Source organism: Anas acuta, chromosome 1 (genome assembly GCF_963932015.1).
Source record: "Anas acuta chromosome 1, bAnaAcu1.1, whole genome shotgun sequence".
NCBI lineage: Eukaryota > Metazoa > Chordata > Aves > Anseriformes > Anatidae > Anas > Anas acuta.
In genome coordinates, this window is record NC_088979.1 from 144,204,552 (window position 1) to 144,222,310 (window position 17,759).

The window sequence follows — 17,759 nt, forward strand, 5'->3', positions numbered from 1 at the left end:
TTTGCACATGTAATATAATACAACTATGCTATCTTTGATCTAAATGGATTATGTATTTGTAATACCTACCATGAAGGTAATAAAAGAGAGAATTAATGCAGTTCTTTGTAATGTGTAAGTAAGGAATTGTGCTGTATTTTTCCACATTTGCCTGTTTCCAACTTCTGTGAATAAATGAGACATCTCTTGTGTGAAGTCTTAGAAACATAAGCAAGACCATTGGAGCAAATAAAGCAGCCATGGTACCAGTCTTTCTTTCCTTTCCATCTCAGCAGAGGGTTCCCAGGCCCCCAGGAATCATCTCATGCAGGAGTATGAGAATTAGGAAGACATGGATTTTTTTTTTTACCTAGTTGTGCTGTCATTCTCCATTGATCACCTAGCTAATGATGACAGTCAGCATGGACTGTAAGCTGGTAACATGAAGCAGGAAGTTGGACACCATTTTGATAAATATTGGATACTGTGTTGATAAATATTTCCTTGCCATCTATTCCTGTAAGGACCAACCTTATCACACAGTCAAGCCAATGCCATTTTCATGTTTCTGTTGCACCTGTTTTCAGAAACAGCAGACCCTCACAAAATCCCCCATGGAATAATAATAACAACAACAACAGTAACAATAATGATGATGATAGTAATAATAATAATGTTATATGTTCTTCCAAATATCTAAGAAACTGATATGACAATATAGAAAATGTACCGGCAACAGGTTATTAAGCTGGTATTAAGATGAGGTATTCAGATAATATATTGTATCTTATGCAGAATCCAAACTAAGTTACTTCCGGAGATTTCTTTTCTATTTGTCAAAACATTAATAACTGCATAGAATCAACTTTTACTTTAGATCTTTTTCTGGAATAATTATTTTCTCAGGACAATATAAAATAGCTACCAAGAGTTTTACTACTTGGCTTATTAAAATGGTCATCATTTAGATGAAAAATCACAATCTGCTAAGATTTGAATTGTTTATAATGTGTAGAGAGGTAAAGAAGAAAGCATACTTTGAATTACATGGTCTGGATTATGCAAACCTCAGACAATTAAGAAGAGAATAAATGATGCTGTCAATGGCATGGTGGGCTAAGTGGCATTTACTTAGGATGACCAGCATCATTATGAGTGGATACAAAATTATTATAGACGTCTGTAAAGAGAGATGACTGACATTTTAAAATGTTCATTTGTGAAATAGTAAATGTAAAGAAGCAGATAATTAAATTTAAAGGGCATTTTCTAACCATAGCATTAAAAAGCCTAGGAGGTTAAACATTAACCTGACTGTAAACCTCTCTATTACCTCTCCTTACAAACAAAAGTGTCTGTGTTTTAACCATTCAGTGTCATTCTGTGTATCAACCATTCAATATCATTGTATGGTATTTCTCAGACTAAAACACAAAGATCCCAAACTCATTAAAAATATATAAAAAATCTAATCCTAATGTATGTATGTTTTTTATATTGTCTGTCTTCCCCTTCCCCTATCTCTCCCCCCCCCAAAAAAAAAAAAATATATATATATATATATATATATATATATATATAATATTTATATATATATATATTCGAGATATTTCATGAAAGCCATGAAAGCCATTTAGGACTTCATTTAAGTGAAGGACATTGGTATTACGGATAACAACTTGAAAATTTTGAAATTGACTGAATTAGAACTGAACATCATTTGCACCTAGAAATAGGAGGAAACATCATCTCTAAGATGTTGCCTAAAGACTGGAAGGACACCAACAACTCTCAGAGACTTTATTTACTTTATGAGTCCTGATGTGAAAAAGCCTGAGAGTCACTACCTTGGACATCATTCCAGCTTGTCCCAAGGAACCTGCTTATACTATGAAAGTCACCTGCCTGCACTTTGACAAGCCACTTTAAGATGACTGCCTGTGGATTAGGATCACACAGTTTTCTCCCTGACTATCAATTTTGTGTGTGTGTTCTTTGTCAAGTAAGAAGGAAAAAATAACCTACTGAGAAGCAGCTATACCAAAGTATCCTAAGCCTGTTATATCATGAACTGGAAAAAAATAAAATAAAATAAGGTGGGGGGTGACACAACACAATAGACATTCTTTCTCTTTTTTTCTCCAAACATTTCCTTTAGATGTCCCTTTGAAGTCACAGTCTTATCATGTGAGTAACTGAGAACAAGAAGCTGTGAAATGTGCCTTTGAGCCAAGCCATACACTTCTAAAAGATTACCACAAAGCATATATGACTGGGGTACATGACATCTGCAAATCAGTGTGGTGTCACTGAGGCTATGTTCAGTCTCAGACTCTTAGAGAAGCTGAGAAACAAAAATTTCTGTAAAGAAAAATTAGGTAGATGTTCTTCTCATTCCTCACATTCGGTTTCTACCTTCCCATCCGGTCATATCACTGCTAATGAGCACAGCAGCTATGTTGGTGTAATTTGCTTATGAGAAAAAAATGAACATATATTACATACATTCTATATTTAATATAATTATTTACTATATATACATAAATTGGGTAAGGATACCACTTTATTTTCCCCTCAGCACTGTCATTTCTAATACTGAATATTGCCACTTCTCTGCTGTTCTATTATTAAACCCTTCAATCTAACCTCACAATACACCATTCTTTTTACTTACTAAATAGAATTTCTTCTCAGATGGATCTGATTCACTTCAGAGTCAAACACAAGTTTTGGCAGAGCACCTCAGTCTTGACTGGCTACATGTGATGCTCCACTCACAGATCTGATGCATTTCTCATTCAAAACAATTTCCATTACTTCTCTTACATAACATACAGGGTAGTAATATATAGGGTACAGTGCTCTAGTATTAATTGTCATCAAACAAGGAGCAAAACTGGCTCTCATGATTTTGGAACAGTCAGTCCTGAAGTAACAGTTTCTTGCAAAATTCAGAAAAAAAAAAAAAAAAAAAAAAAAAAAAGGTTAGGATAGTTTCTATAAGCTGTATGGAAGAACTTATTCTCATCATCACCCAATATTTATTTCAAGTGGGAGGATAGCACCATAGTGTGTCATCACAGCATCAATTCCTGCTAGACCCTCTAGGAGGTTTCTGTAAGACTGCATGAGCCCTCTCACCTTTCTGCATTTGGAATTATTCAGAGGAATGGGAGCTGGGCACTGCCAGCAAAAGGAAGAAGCTAAAGAAAAACGAGAAGATGAGGAAAACAATACAGTGTAACCTAAGAAAATATGACAGTGTGACAGACTGATCTGAACTGCAGAATAGTAAAGAATATGATGAGAAAAGTGAGAGAGGCTGAAGGGGAACCAAGTGCTGCACTAGGATGAAAGGAAAAAAAAAAAAAAAAAAAGGAAGCTACAAGAAAAGAGTGATGTGGGTCTGTCTCAGAACGTAGGCTACAGTCATATCTGAGGGAGAAGTGTCCATGTTAAGGAGAGGAGAGGAGATGTGGGGGCAGCACTTAGTAATACAGCAGGCAGGGAAGGGATGGAGACACAAAGACAACTCAAATCCCCAGGACGTGACTCTATGGAAAGCTGCAGCTGTTCCGTGGTGCTGAGCTGTGCCTCTGCCAACTCATCTGAGACAGCAGAGACATAGTGTTCTGGACACCAGGCTCCAGGGGTCCCAGGAGTTCAGTAACACATCTCCTTCACTGTTTACTTCATGTAATTTCTTTCCATTGTATGTTTGCATGACTTGTATTCACAAGGGATCACAAGCAAGAATACAGAAATCCTAAAAAAAATGCAATTTGCAATGGTTTCAGCCCCTCTGAAATAAGCTTTACCTTGAGATAAATACCTAAATCCTGCTGGTATTATCTGAATCTCATACCTTTTGGAGGCAGACCCATCACAGAATTGATTGTCAGGGGTCCTGGATCTAAAATCATGGCTTTTTTGCAGAACTGAACAAGAAAAGAATGACAGGGAAAGAAGGAAGTAAGTTAATATCCACACCATAAATATCAGCATAGGAAACAGCAATAGCAATCTACAGAGTGAAAAATCATCTCTATAGAAAAACTGAATATATTACTATTCCTAATTAGGGAATGAAGTCTAACTTTAAATAAATCATTTCAACCTCATTCTCCAAAGAGATTATGGTGATCAAGTCTCAGTAAATGACAGCAGGATATAAGAAATGAAATGTTTGAATGACTTTTGGAGGTGAGATTTCAGATCCTCAAGTCACTCAATGCTTTGAGACTTTTGATCAATAAGCAAGAAACATAAGGGACTGCTCATCAATGTCTCCATGGGCTGGCATGGAATAACACAGCTTCTGAAACTAAGCAGAAAAGTTTTTTTTTTAATCTGCGTGAAACTTTCTTAATATTTTTGTTATTGTTTGAAATCATAGAACCATAGAATCATTAGGGTTGGAAAAGACCTCCAAGACCATCTGGTCCAACCATCCCCATACCACCAATATCACCCACTAGACCATGTTCCTAAGCACCAGATCCAACTTTTCCTTCAACACCTCCAGGGACGGTGACTCCACCACCTCCCTGGTCTATGCCCAGCTCCCCACAACTTCCTTTCAGGTGGTTGTACAGAGCAATAAGTTCTCCCCTGAACCTCCTCTTCTCCAGACTGAACAAGCCCAGTTCTCTTAGCTACTCCTCATAAGACTTGTGTGGAAATGTTCCACTACTTCAAAGAAGCAGTTCAAAACAAAATTAAAATTGACCTGATTCAATACCCTGAATTGAGGGTATTTTATTTAGGAGGTTTACATTATGTGTTTGTTTGGTTTCTTTTATTTTCTCTGGAGAAAAGGAAGGTGAGGAGTTAAAATGGGCACTGGTGTTCAAAGAAATTTTTAGAAATATTCATTTGTGTTGTTATTCACTTCAGTTCTAACAGAAAAGATTAAAATTATTCCATTGAAAAATAGCAATTGTCAGGAGAACTGAAAACCATGTAAATTGTCACTACATCCAGAGGTTGTAGAAATACATTCATATTTTTCAAAGAGCCCAGGTGAACACTCTTGCAGAACTCTTCATTTCTCTTGCAGTCACTCTTGCTTTCTCTTCATTTACTTCCTTTCTTCTGCATTCACGGCTCAGTCTGGTCATCAGCTTTTTTTTTTTTTTCTATAATTTCTTTCTTGTTTTCATTTCATTTATTTTCTCTTCCTCCACACTTCCTGGTCGGTCTTTCTTTAGGCCCATCAAATATGGTTGTGCTGCACAGAGGTATGTTGCAATGCAGCAGTTCTTACTGAGCAATTCTTCTGCTGCTGCATGGCACAATGGGAGGGATTTAATCTCAGACATGACACCCCAGGGAATCAGCAGTTTGATGGAGGACATTGTTCCCTAAGAATATTACTAGATGGTACTCCTATCTAGAGAGTATTTCATTTCCCATAAGCTTGTTTTACCATCAAGCAATGATTTAAAGAGTTTTGAAGAAAGATGGTATTAGATTGAATGAACTGGGCCATGTGGTGACATTGCAGAAGAGTAGTCTTTTCTTCCTCAGATAAGTTCACTGTGGAAAGCTGATCTCAGGTAAGGAAGCAGAGATGGCAAACATGCAGAAAACAGCAGATAAGTCTGCTGAAGGAAAGGAGTGAGTAACCTACAGCACAATTATGGAATTTCAGGATGTTAATAAAAACAGTTTGAGATCCTCAAAACCAGAAATGGGATAGCAATTGACTTCATACATGTCAAGTAAATCTAGCAACAGTCTTAGTGAAGCTGACATAGTGTTTCTGCCGTGAAAGTAAAGTATGCCCTATAGTAAAATATAACAGCACTATCCCTGAATTTCAAAATCAAAAAATTTGTCAGAAGTTTTTGTTTGTTTGTTTGGTTGGTTGGTTTGTTTTTTAACTCATCTTGGAATAAGAATGAGATGTGGAAGGAACGTAATTTACATTTATCACCATGACCCAGTAGCAGCTCTGTATCTCTTTGTCTTCCTTTCTAAAGTGAAAAGAGCAATGTGCAAAATCCTCTGTGGAAAATCACTTTTTTCTACATACCTGTTTCCAAGCAGCTCCTGTGACAGGGGCTGGGTTATAGGGTATCAGGCTTAGCAGTCATAAACTACTGCTTTGCATGATAGAGAGGCTGAAGCCATAGTACTCGGGGATAGTTTTCTGTGAAACCTTTTCATGCCTCACAGTGCAGATCTGCAAATCTATTTACACAATAATTGCCTGCTTTTCTCTATACTGTGTTAGTTATTACCCCTCAGGCTTTGAATAGCTTTGTTTTCAAATAGTCACATTTAGCAATTTTGAAAGCTTGCATTTCAAATGTTCCTGTTTTTTTTTTTTTTTTAGTTTTTAAAAGCATGCAAGAGGTCAAAGTTTGAAATGATCAAGCTTCGTAATGTCTCTCTAAAAATCAAAATAAGTAGAGAGCTTGAGACTATTTTCTTATGCATTCCAGTCTTCCTGGCCCAGTGATGCTAAATATAATTTTAACAGAAGGTACATGGTCAGAGACGAGTCCCCCAGTTTCCTGTTATTAAGTTAACCTTGTTAAACATTACATTATTGTTTAACATAAGATAGGGGCTTCTGTTAATGCCATGGTGAATTATTAATAGGCAAAGCTAAGGTATTTTACCTTGTTAAGTGTAACTGCAGTGTGTTGAGACCAATATCTGGAGCCATGCATCAGAGCTAGAATTAGACACGGATTTCTTAAACCTGTAGTGGAGCAAAAATTCAATTAGTCTGCAACAGGCCAGTGTAATTAAAGTAGGTAGCAGTCATTTAGTGAAATGTGACACAGTCGGAGACTTAGAGAGCTTATAATAATGTAGTAACTGAACATAAAAACTACAAAAAAAAAAAAAACAACAACAACAAACAAAAAAAAACACACAAATTTCTAAATAAACATTGCCTCTCTTGGCAAAGAATATTTAATCTTTGAGGTTCTCTGTCCACAAAAGGGGAGATGATCATGCAGTCTCACTGTAAACATGCATAGCTGTGATCAACTATGTTTATAATTAGCTATATCAAGCACTTCATCTGAGATTTTAAAGCATTCTATGAGTGTAAGTACTGTTACCATATTTCCAGAAAGGAGAGGAACACAAACTTGTGTATGTATTGGATCTTATATCTCTTTCACAAAACAAAAACAAAACAAAACAAAACAAAAAATCTCAGACTGCAGAATGGACATGGAAATATGGATTCTGTTATGGGAATTTCAGTATGACTTTTTTCTGGTAAGGTATAGAACTAATTATGTACTTTCCCATTTCAGTACCATTACCTTAAATTGGTCTGCAGAAATCCAGACCAAAAAATAAAAATAAAAAATTTAGTTGCCCTCTAAGAAACAAGTTTGAACTAGAATATAATATATGCTTAAATTCTTGCAAAGATTTTGGGCCAAATCCTTTTATATTTGAGTCAGTTTTCTTCTCTATACTTCTAATCTATGTCTTAGGTAAGCTGTTAAGTAAGATGGAAGATGTGTAAAAATGCCCTAGATTAATGGACACAGAAATTGAAGGGATTAGATTTTAAAGCTCTTGAGTACTTCATATAAGAGTGACCATAATGGACTGATAAGAACTCTAAAAGGCATTTGCTGAGCAAAGATACTTCCAAAGAAGGTTTTGGGATAAGCTAGAGACATCTCACAAGTGAGCCTGCTAGATCTAAGTGAGTGAATAAGGAAATCACTGATAAAAGCAGCATGCTAGCACCACTTCCAATCAAGGGAAAAAGAAAGATTTATTATTATGTTTTTAACTTCAGTAAGAGTCTCTTTGGGCCCACAATATATTAATATTCCTGACAGAGACACTGCTGAATGTTGCAAAATTTGCAGCAAACAGTAAGAGTCTCCACTGTCCACTCCCACTGTTAAGACACATAAAATAAGTTTATTCAGGGTCCCACAAGGACCTCCAAACCTTGGAGAGATTTGCAGAGATTCACTGAAATCACAGTCACAGTATCTTTACTGGACACACTGGCAGGATGAGGGGTTTAATCAGCAGTTCTTTGATAGACCCCATTTACTGTCTTATCATTCTTTACTATTTTTTCATTATCAATATTTTTGCAGGCTTTGGCAGAAAAAAACTCTTTCAAACTATGAAAAAAAAAACAAACACCCACAAACATAAAGAGCGTTTAATCTTTTCTTTTCTTTTCTTTTCATTTCTTTTCTTTTCTTTTCTTTTCTTTTCTTTTCTTTTCTTTTCTTTTCTTTTCTTTTCTTTTCTTTTCTTTTCTTTTCTTTTCTTTTCTTTTCTTTTCTTTTCTCTTTTCTTTTCTCTTTTCTCTTCTCTTCTCTTCTCTTCTCTTCTCTTCTCTTCTCTTCTCTTCTCTTCTCTTCTCTTCTCTTCTCTTCTCTTCTCTTCTCTTCTCTTTTTTTCTTTTTTCTTTTCTTTTCTTTTCTTTTCTTTTCTTTTCTTTTCTTTTCTTTTCTTTTCTTTTCTTTTCTTTTCTTTTCTTTTTTTTTTTCTTTTCTTGTATAAATTTTAAAGGAGGGATTCGTTTCTGTTATGCATTAGCTCCAGGTATTCAGAACAAATTATGAGCTTGTTTCTCTCAGCCTTCTGAACCCTCACCTCTTCCCTAGCTTTGCTGCTTGTCACCCAGAAACTTTGTGTAGCTCTCATAAGGTTTTTCTATTTAAAAGTACAGGCATGATAGCTGATATGAAGATAATGAACTGCTGTGCCTCCAGTTCAAACTGGGCTGCAGAGAGAAAGCTTACCTATAATGGCTCTGTTCCTTCAGAGAATAAATTCTGGAATCTAATGAACTCCAGTTCAATCTTAACAGAAAACAACTCTTTTACCGAGGGAACCTTTCTCAGGACTATGAATATTTATAATTTTAGGCTGAATTCTGGTATGGATATTTTAACAAAGTGCTTGAAGAAGATAGTAGTAGTCAGATAAAATTTTCCTTGCTTGCATTGACTGGTGTAAGGAACTTCAGTCAAATTCCAACAGTAGTACAGTGCAGGAAGGGAAAGAGAAATAATTCTTCTGGACTCTTTATAGCCTACTCTGCAGTTGAATCATGCTCAAAGTGATGACTAAATAAAACTGGTTGTAGTGCATAAGTGCAGGCCTGAGCATATATGTCTGTGTAGTGGGTACCACAGTCTAATTATACCTCAGTAGTCAGCCTGTTTGCTACTAACAATAAATCAAACTCTAATAGTTTCCCAATTTTATCAAAATATATCTCTGATCCTTATTTATAATAAAATATATATTGTAATAGAATTTAAATTGTAATAGAATGTAAATTGTAATGAAATGTGGGGCTTCTCCACCTGAGATACTTCAGTTACATCTAATTTTTCAGCACATACCGAGTCCATACTACTGATGGAAATGACTGCTTTGAGTGGTAGCTGCCTTTGTGTGCCTCTAGGTGGAGATCCTATCCATTTAACTCAACCCTCTGGAGAGAGCAGTGGGATGCTTCAAAAGGTAGATAGCAAATGTAGGCAGCTGCTTTGAAAAAACCTGCTTAAGTTACAAATTAAATGAGGAAGGTAGACAGACCACATTAAAAAAAAAATAAAAATAATGTATTTTTTTCTGACATTTGTCAGATACTTGTTAATATCTTTTTATTATTTTTTTTTCCTTATGAGCCCCCCATGCCAGGTATTTGTTTCATTGTCTGTGTGTAGTGCATATTCTAGTCTCTTATTCACATTTTGAGCTAGACCCTGAAGCACATGATGAACACAAACAGGCAGAACCTAGGAGAATGGGAGAGGAGGGGTTCACTATCATAAGATGCCAATTATCAGCAGAGTTATTGCACAGTTTCCACTGCAGGAGTTGGCTGATATGACATCTGGTACATCGACGTATTTCTTAGCTTTAGGCTTTTTGTTATGTTTCAATTTTTACTTCCTTACTCAGTGATTAGAGATGAGTGGTGACATCTTAGTACAAGGACACTGCAGGGGGCAGTCTTGCTGAATGCTTTTATATGGAGGATGAAGAAGTCACCACTTTCAGATGCTTTATTCATGTTATACCACCTCTCAAATGATGGATAACATTTTCTGAGATCTATACAATTCACAGTTTCAGCTTTACACTGCCTATATATAAACGTATGTTAAAGAGCTGTAGCTCTCTGCAGCTGCAGATACACTTTGAACACTCTCTTTAAGTAGAGAACCCCAGTTCCCTAGTTAATTGGCAATGTGCACTGGGGGTGTGGACTAGGCTATGCATGGATATCATACAGAGAGGGCTTAAAAATAGCTTTTAGTTATGGATCATTGTTACACAACTGCATCTCTTTTTGCACAGCCCGGCATTATGGGTTGTGAGATTCCTACAAGTCCTGCCCCATCCTCAGTTGACATGGCATCTGGCTGTTCACTAGGGGCTTTTTCTTGCCTAACCAACCCCCTAAAGGAGTTCTGAAAATAATGTTAATAAAGCTCCCAATACGTTTTCCCATTCCTTCTCTTCATTTCTTCTTTTACTCCTTACTTCACTTTGGACATGTAGTGACACCCATTTGGAAGGCACTGAGGTGTCAGCCTCATGTTCCAGGATACTGTATTTTCAACTGCTGTAAACATCAGGTGAAATGCCACAGAAACCAGACAATGTTAAGGACCTGAGGATAACAGCAGTAACCTCTTCCTTTCCCCTTAAAAACAGATTCATATTGTCTTTCTTACTCCAGAGACTTTGTGCTCTGATTTCTGTGTTATAAACTTCTATTGATCTCAACAACTAGATTTCCAGCTCCCCACACCCCAGCTTACTTGGAAAAAAAAAAAAAAAGTCCCTTTTAGTTTTCAAAGCTAAAGGGATCTGAACTATTTACTTGCCTGAAATGTAGCAAATACAAATTGAAGTATTTTCAATTGCTTTTCTGCAAATACCCTCCAGTGTGTAAATAGCTTTTCCAGGTTGAGGTGCAGAATACTGAAGGTGATACTCAAAGGGAATGAACTACTGTACTCTGTACCTCTTACTGTATGGGCAACCATATCATATACATGTATGTGTACTTTGGTACAGTTCCACAGGAGCACAGAGAAAAGCCTTGCCGTATCTTTGCCACAAGGCTTGGCTTTTTGCACACTTTGGGACCAAGGATTACTTATATAAAATCCTAGCAAGAAGAAGGTGACACTTGAGTGACGGCACTTTGTATTGGGTCTGGCTGGAATGTTAACTTTCCCAGCAGCAGCCCATACAGTGCCGTACTCTGTACTTGTAGCTGGAACAGCAGTGTTATCACACCAGTGTTGTGTCTGCTGCTGAGCAGCAGTGGCACAGTATTAGGCCTTTCTCTAACCCTCCTAGGGGGTGGGCAAAAGGTGAGGAGAGAAACATCACTAGGGCAGCTGGCCTAAACCAATCAAAGGGATATTCCATACCATGTGGTGTCACACTCAGCAATAAAAGGTGGAAACAGGAAGAAGAGGGGGGGGGTGGGCTCTCGTTTGGAAGAGGTCGGTCCTCCTCTTGAACACCGGCTGCGTGCGTTGAGGCCTTGCTTCAAGGACGTGGTCAATCATCGCTCATTTGTGGGAAGTAGAGAGTAATTTCTTTCCTCTGCACTTCCATATAGCCTTCATTTATTTTGTTTGTTTGTTTTCCTCCCTTCTTTTTATTTTCCTTTTTTCCCCTCCCTTTCCCCTTTCCCTTTTTATTTCCCCTTAGTTAAATTGTTAGTTCATGGTAGTCTTTATTTAATTATTATAATTATTTCCCTTTAATTAAATTATCCTTATCTCAACCTGTGAGTTGTTCTTTGCTTTACTTCTCCCCCTCCTCATCTAAAGGAGGGGGAGTGAGAGAGCGGTTGTGGGGTTTAGCTGCCCAGTACGGTAAAACCACCACACACTTCTAGTCACAGAATCATAGAATATCCCAAGTTGTAAGGGACCCACAAGGACCATTGAGTCCAACTCCTGCCTCTACACAGGAACACCCCAAAATCAGACCAAGTGTCTGAGAGTGTTGTCCAAACACTTCTGGAACTCTGGCAGGCTCTGCCCTGGAAGTCTGTTCCAGTCCATGCCCAATTACCCTCTCAGCGAAGAACCTTTTGCTAACATCCAGCCTGAACCTTCCTTGTTTCAGCTCTCTGTCTTTAGTCCAGGAAGTAAAAATCCCTTTTTGTGAATCAGAAACTGTTAGATAAAAACATGACTGTGAAGTTTATTTTTCAGGTTTGCACAGTGCATTAAGTTTCAGGATTTAAAGTGGAGTAATGTCAGCTGCCCAAAGACAGAAAACAAATACTCTCTTGATTATCCAGGCCCTGAAAAATAAAGCCATACCTACAGCCAAAACTATACTTATAGGAAGATAATAGAGTAATTGTCTTAGTACCATTGGGTGACTATCAGCACAATAGTAATAGTAACAACAGCACAAATTTAGTAGAAATACATAGTTATCCAGATCTTTGAGGAAAAATTGCTTCTTTTTAGTTGTTTCCTGAAACTAGAGCAATTGTATTTTTGTGTATGCTACCTATACTTTCCATTGTGTGATTCTGAATACAAACCAGTTGGGCCTATGACATTATATGCACCAGTTTTAGACTCTTGGAACAGCGGTGAGCAAGATGTGTTTAAGTGTTGTACAAATCTTCAGGCCCTGACAATAGCACTGAGGCAGCAATGTTGATGCCAACACTGCCACCTACTCAAGTAAAATTCCCTACTGCTTTTGGGGGAGTATTTATGCTATTTTGTGTTACTGACAAAATATTAGTTTGCTTTTGTTAATGCTCCATGACTCTGATTTCCTTATTGTTTAAAGATATGCACAGAAGCACTCGTTAGGATGAGATGGGGAAAAGTAGATGCAGGCAGTCCCACAAAATATCTTTTTTTTTTTTTTTTTTCTGCTAGGATGTGATGATTGTTGATTGAGAGGGGAAAAAAAAGTGTATGAAAATTAGAAGGAAGGACCACACAGAAGCAGTAGTATTTTCCAAAGCAGTTTCTAGTTTTAGATGGATTGCAGAAGGTAACCCATGCAGTGAAGATATTAGTCTTCTGATATTTGGGGATTTTCTGAAATGTATTTTTTACCAATAACCCAGACAAGATCTATCATTTCTCTTGAAGTCTGTAATAAATTCTGACAAACATGCATAGTATATTTGTCATGGGCTTCGGGTTTTTGTTTCTCTCTTTTTTCACACTGTGGCTTTAAATGGAGTCAAGAATGAATTTAGAATCAAAACCAGTGCAGTTCAGAATCAAAATCAACTCAGGGAAATATACAAAACTTTCTTCTTGCTACAGCAAAAATAAAATCCGTTTTGCATATGTTTGGATTGGAGACAAACTGGATCAAAAGGGAATAACAGTTAGAAAATATTTTATTTTTGTTTGAGAGTTGAATGCTGAAAAATGCTTAAAGTAACAATGCACATAGATTGCTGGGTAATTCAATTTAAATCTTCAATATCATTTTCAGGTATAGATTATTTGCTTCCTCTTTCATGTCTTGACCTTTTTACACTTTCAGAGGATTGAAAGAAGCCATTAAATCCTTATGATATTTAACTTGGCAACATAACATAACATAAAGGAAGGATTTATCTAACAAACCTTGACAGCCATAGCGTATCAGTCATTTTTTTTCAGTGTAAACAACTCCATAGTCTGTTTTGTGACAGATGTTGATGATTTGTTCTCAACAAAAAATTATAATGATTGCATCAAGATACATCTGCACTAAAGGGAATGGATCCTGTCAGGGCAAGTGGAAAACAGTCAAGTCGGCAGGATGTAATTGATAAGTACCTTCTGTGTGCAGTTCACAATCTGAAGGATGATATCTAGCTTTTACCACTTCCCTTTGCCTTCCCTTTTTTAGTCTGAATACCCCCAATGGCGTCATTTTGGTTCCTCACCCTTACCACAGTTCATATTTCCAATGAAAAGGTTTACAGAAATAAATTTATGCACTAGACCTTTGTTTTGCTGTTCCCAGTGACTGCTAGGGAGATAAATGAAGGACTGTGAAGCAGACCATGGCTGCCAGCATGCTCTGTGAAAGTATACTCCAGCCTGTGCCAGCCTAGGCTGTGTTTTGAGTGAGGATAGGGATCCAGGTCAAACCATCTGTACCCTGCTTCTGCCTGTCCTGGAAGGCACTAACAGTAAAAAAGACCTGGCATCATACCAGTCAAAAGTGTACACTCTGTGAAACCCACCAAATCCCCCCATTCTGTCCCCAGCCCCAACCACAGAAAGGACAGGAATAATTTTCAGCAGTGCGAAAAAGCTCTTTAGAGAAGAGAAACTACTGTACTGAGAATGTTTCCCAACCACTTATCAAATATCAAACAATTAATTTTTTTATATGTGGATTTCTCTGCCTTGGATATTTTCCATGCAATTATTATGGTGTTTACATTCCACAAAGTCATATATTATAATATATATTTCAGAAAATGAACTTGGTTGTTTTCCAGGTCACAAGAGAAGCTTCTTGCCTTTTCTGGCTATTCTCTGTTTAGCAAGAATGCACTTAGTATACAAGAATAAATTATGGTAGCCCATGGGAGTCAGTGCCATATTGTGCAACTCATAGAAATACCCATGGGCTTGCAGAAGAGAGCTCTGTTTGTTCAAGAACAAGATCTGGTACTTCTCATAATGGGAGGTCATATTACCTTAAAATGCCTCTGCCTGTAGGTCTGCCTGATGAGTAACATCTGTTCCCATAACAACTGCCTCTCCAGCATGAGAGACGGACTCCGTGGCATGACAAAAATAAAAATATTCTACAGTACTGTTCTGAGGGAGCAAGCGGCCCAGCCCCAGTAAGGGAGAGAAACCTCCTTACAGGTGTGATTCAAACCCTACTGGGGCCAGCAGGAAACAGTCCAGCAGATTCAGGGCATCTTGCATTAGGAGGTAAGAATATTCCTGTCTCTGCTCATATGTGTAGAATGGTAGTTCTATACAGAGTGATGAGAGATGTCGGTTGAAATCAAATGTTCTGTAAGTTCTCATGAGCATACACAGGAAAATGTGATTCACTTTACAAACATATTGACACAAGAAAAGAAATGTTTTACTGTCATATGTGATGGCAGAATTCACCTCTGTGTTTTTCCATACCTAGGAAAGCCATGGCAGTCAATTTAATTTGCAGTGCAGGACCATCAGTCTTCCTATGACAGGACAGCTTCATGCAAAAGGAAGTAATTGGGAAAGGGATTCCTCTGTTTTACTTCCATTCAGAAGAACACAGTGAAATTCTATTCTTGACAAGTAAAACTAGGTTTTAGCTCTCATTCAGCTCCTTGCACCCCAGATAATAAAATCAGGGGAATTACCAATATTTCCATTGAAACTGGGTAAAAAATTCAGCTGAGAAAATTTAGGAATAAAGTTAACTGGGAGGTAGTAATTTGATTTCACAAGTTTCAAGGTTTTAAAATGAATTTTAGTGCTCCAGCAGAATAAAAACAAAATTCTTAACATTTTGTCACAATGAAATTGTAGAGAAACATCTGTCTTCTTATCATAAAGCTTATTTTTTTTTCTACTCAGATTCTCTCTGACCCTCTTCCCTTCTTTTTCCAGCTTCTCTTGCTCTCTCTCTCACTCTGTCACCAGAGGTAGCTGCCGAACCCTGGATCACAAACTCTTTTCAGGTGAAATATTTTTGAAATCAATACGTTTTTGTGGGTTATTTCATCTTTTCATCAAAAATGCTTTTGGTCAAAAATGTTCATAAACATTTGGAAGAAGTCCCCAAAAATTGATAGCTTACACATCTGGCTGGATAGCCAGCTGCTCAGCTGTGAGTCTGGGGCTGAAAAGTATATGGTGAATTGCTGAACTGACAGTCCTATAGATTAAAGATGTCTGGGGTATTCTCATGTCTATTTTTTGTACCAAGAATAAATTCTGCTGCATTCCCCTTGGAATGTCTTACCTTGCAAATCACATATTTAAATAAGCATTTCTCCTCACAGCTTTTTGTTTCCTTGAAACTCATCCCAAGGATTTTAGGGATATACCTGTGATTAACTAGTAGGAAAAAATGTCTGTCTAGCCTTATGTTCCTATATTTATCATGTGCCCACCTCACCATGGAACTGGCTAAAAAATCTCATCTGTTTTAAAAGTAAAGACAAATGCATAAGCCTTATCTTCTGTCAGTCATATCTCTTTAAGGAAAAATTGTGAGATTATGAAGTCCACTCAACCAGAGAACCTTCACCCTGGTGTAGCATCTTGACTTTTCCACAGAAATGGACTTGCTTATTTTTCTTAGAGTTCAAAAGGGTTTTTGCTGTTGTGCTGACATTTCACATCATCTTTTTCCTTTTGCATCTGAAAGAAAGTATGCAGTTCTAAAATGACAATGAAAATGCTTCGCTCCAAGTGACATGGATTATATACTTCTGTGCATCAACAGGCTTGTCACAGAGAACAGAGAAGTATTTCCCTGAAGTATAAAGGAGCCAAACATAATATAATTTTTTTTTTCCAGTCTTCATTAGATTGTACTCCCACTTCTAGAATCTCAGTCTTAAAGAAGTGATAACCTATGGGTGGGAAAAAAAAAAAAAAAAGGAAAATACTCCAATTAGAAACAATCTAACTTCTCTGTCACATCTGGCCTTCATGCCTCAATAATCCCTTGAGCAGAGCTCATAAATAATGAGAGCTAGGAGACTGGCTGTACAATTCCAGTGCATTCTATTGATTTCCAAGGGATGCACAAAAGGATAGTACATATCCTTAAGGCAAAAGCATTTGCTGTTTTGTTGTTCTTCTATCAAATATATATTGCTAGTATTTTCATTAATATTTATTGAGGACTGCCCATAGGTATACAGGGCTAGGTATACAGTTGTTCTGTATGAACAGAACCGATTTTATCTGTTTCTTTCTTTACCCTTTCCCTGCTATCCATTTTATACCTTTTGTCATAGCTTTGTGTGATATAAATTAAAAATATTGTGATTTAAAATAAATAAATAAATGAGGCAAGTACAAGTGAGCAAGCATCAAGAATTTGTGCCTGGTGACAGACAAGGGGGAATGGGCTAAAGTTGTGCCAGGGGTTTTTTAGGTTGGATATTAGGAAGAACTTCTTTACTGAGAGGGTTGGAATGGGCTTCCCAGGGAAGTGGTTGAGTCACCATCCCTGGAGTTCTTTAAAAGACATTTAGATGTAGAGCTTAGTGATATGGTTTAGTGGAGGACTTGTTAGTGTTAGGTCAGAGGTTGGACTCGATGATCTTGAGGTCTCTTCTAACCTAGACAATTCTGTGATTCTGTACAAAACCATTTTGATTTCACTAAAAAAAAAAATAAAGAAAAGAGAGAGAAAGAAAAAGAAAAAATTATTTGTAAACCTCTATCTAGACAGCCAGATCCACAGCTGAGGTCAGTCTACCAATTCTGTTGACTTTAATAGATCTGCCCCTTTTTTGTTTATCAAAAGACTAATAACTTCAGTTTGGCATAATGGTAAAATCTTTGCAAATTATGGGAAAAAAAAAAAAAAGAAAAAAAAAGAAAAAAAAAAAAGAGGTATCAACAGTGCAAGAAAATTAGAGAGAGAAATTACACGAACTTGCTCCATGAACCTTAAAAAAGCATACCCAGCAGGAACATGAAGGGAAGATGGAACCATAAGTCACTTTCTCATGATTCAACTCATGGTAAATCACACCTTCACCTTGGGTTATAAGAATAAGGACTTCAGGGCTGTATTTATCTTTATTTTATTTTATTTTTTTACTTGGA

At 37.0% G+C, this 17,759-nt stretch overlaps 1 protein-coding gene across 9 annotated transcripts in view; it reads left to right on the top strand.

The window, feature by feature from the left end:
* Window positions 1-17,759, top strand: part of CHRM2 (cholinergic receptor muscarinic 2) — a 111,454-nt gene that overhangs the window by 84,409 nt on the left and 9,286 nt on the right. For 5 of the 9 annotated variants that reach the window (XM_068662666.1, XM_068662692.1, XM_068662719.1 and 2 more), the window contains one exon: window positions 15,579-15,649. The exons of 2 other annotated variants lie outside the window; for them this stretch is intronic. The gene's annotated coding sequence lies outside the window, so the exon portion shown is untranslated. Of the gene's footprint in view, window positions 1-14,681; window positions 14,904-15,578; window positions 15,650-17,759 lie in introns of all 9 variants that reach the window. 2 more of the 9 variants (XM_068662684.1, XM_068662701.1) reach the window with 1 other exon arrangement.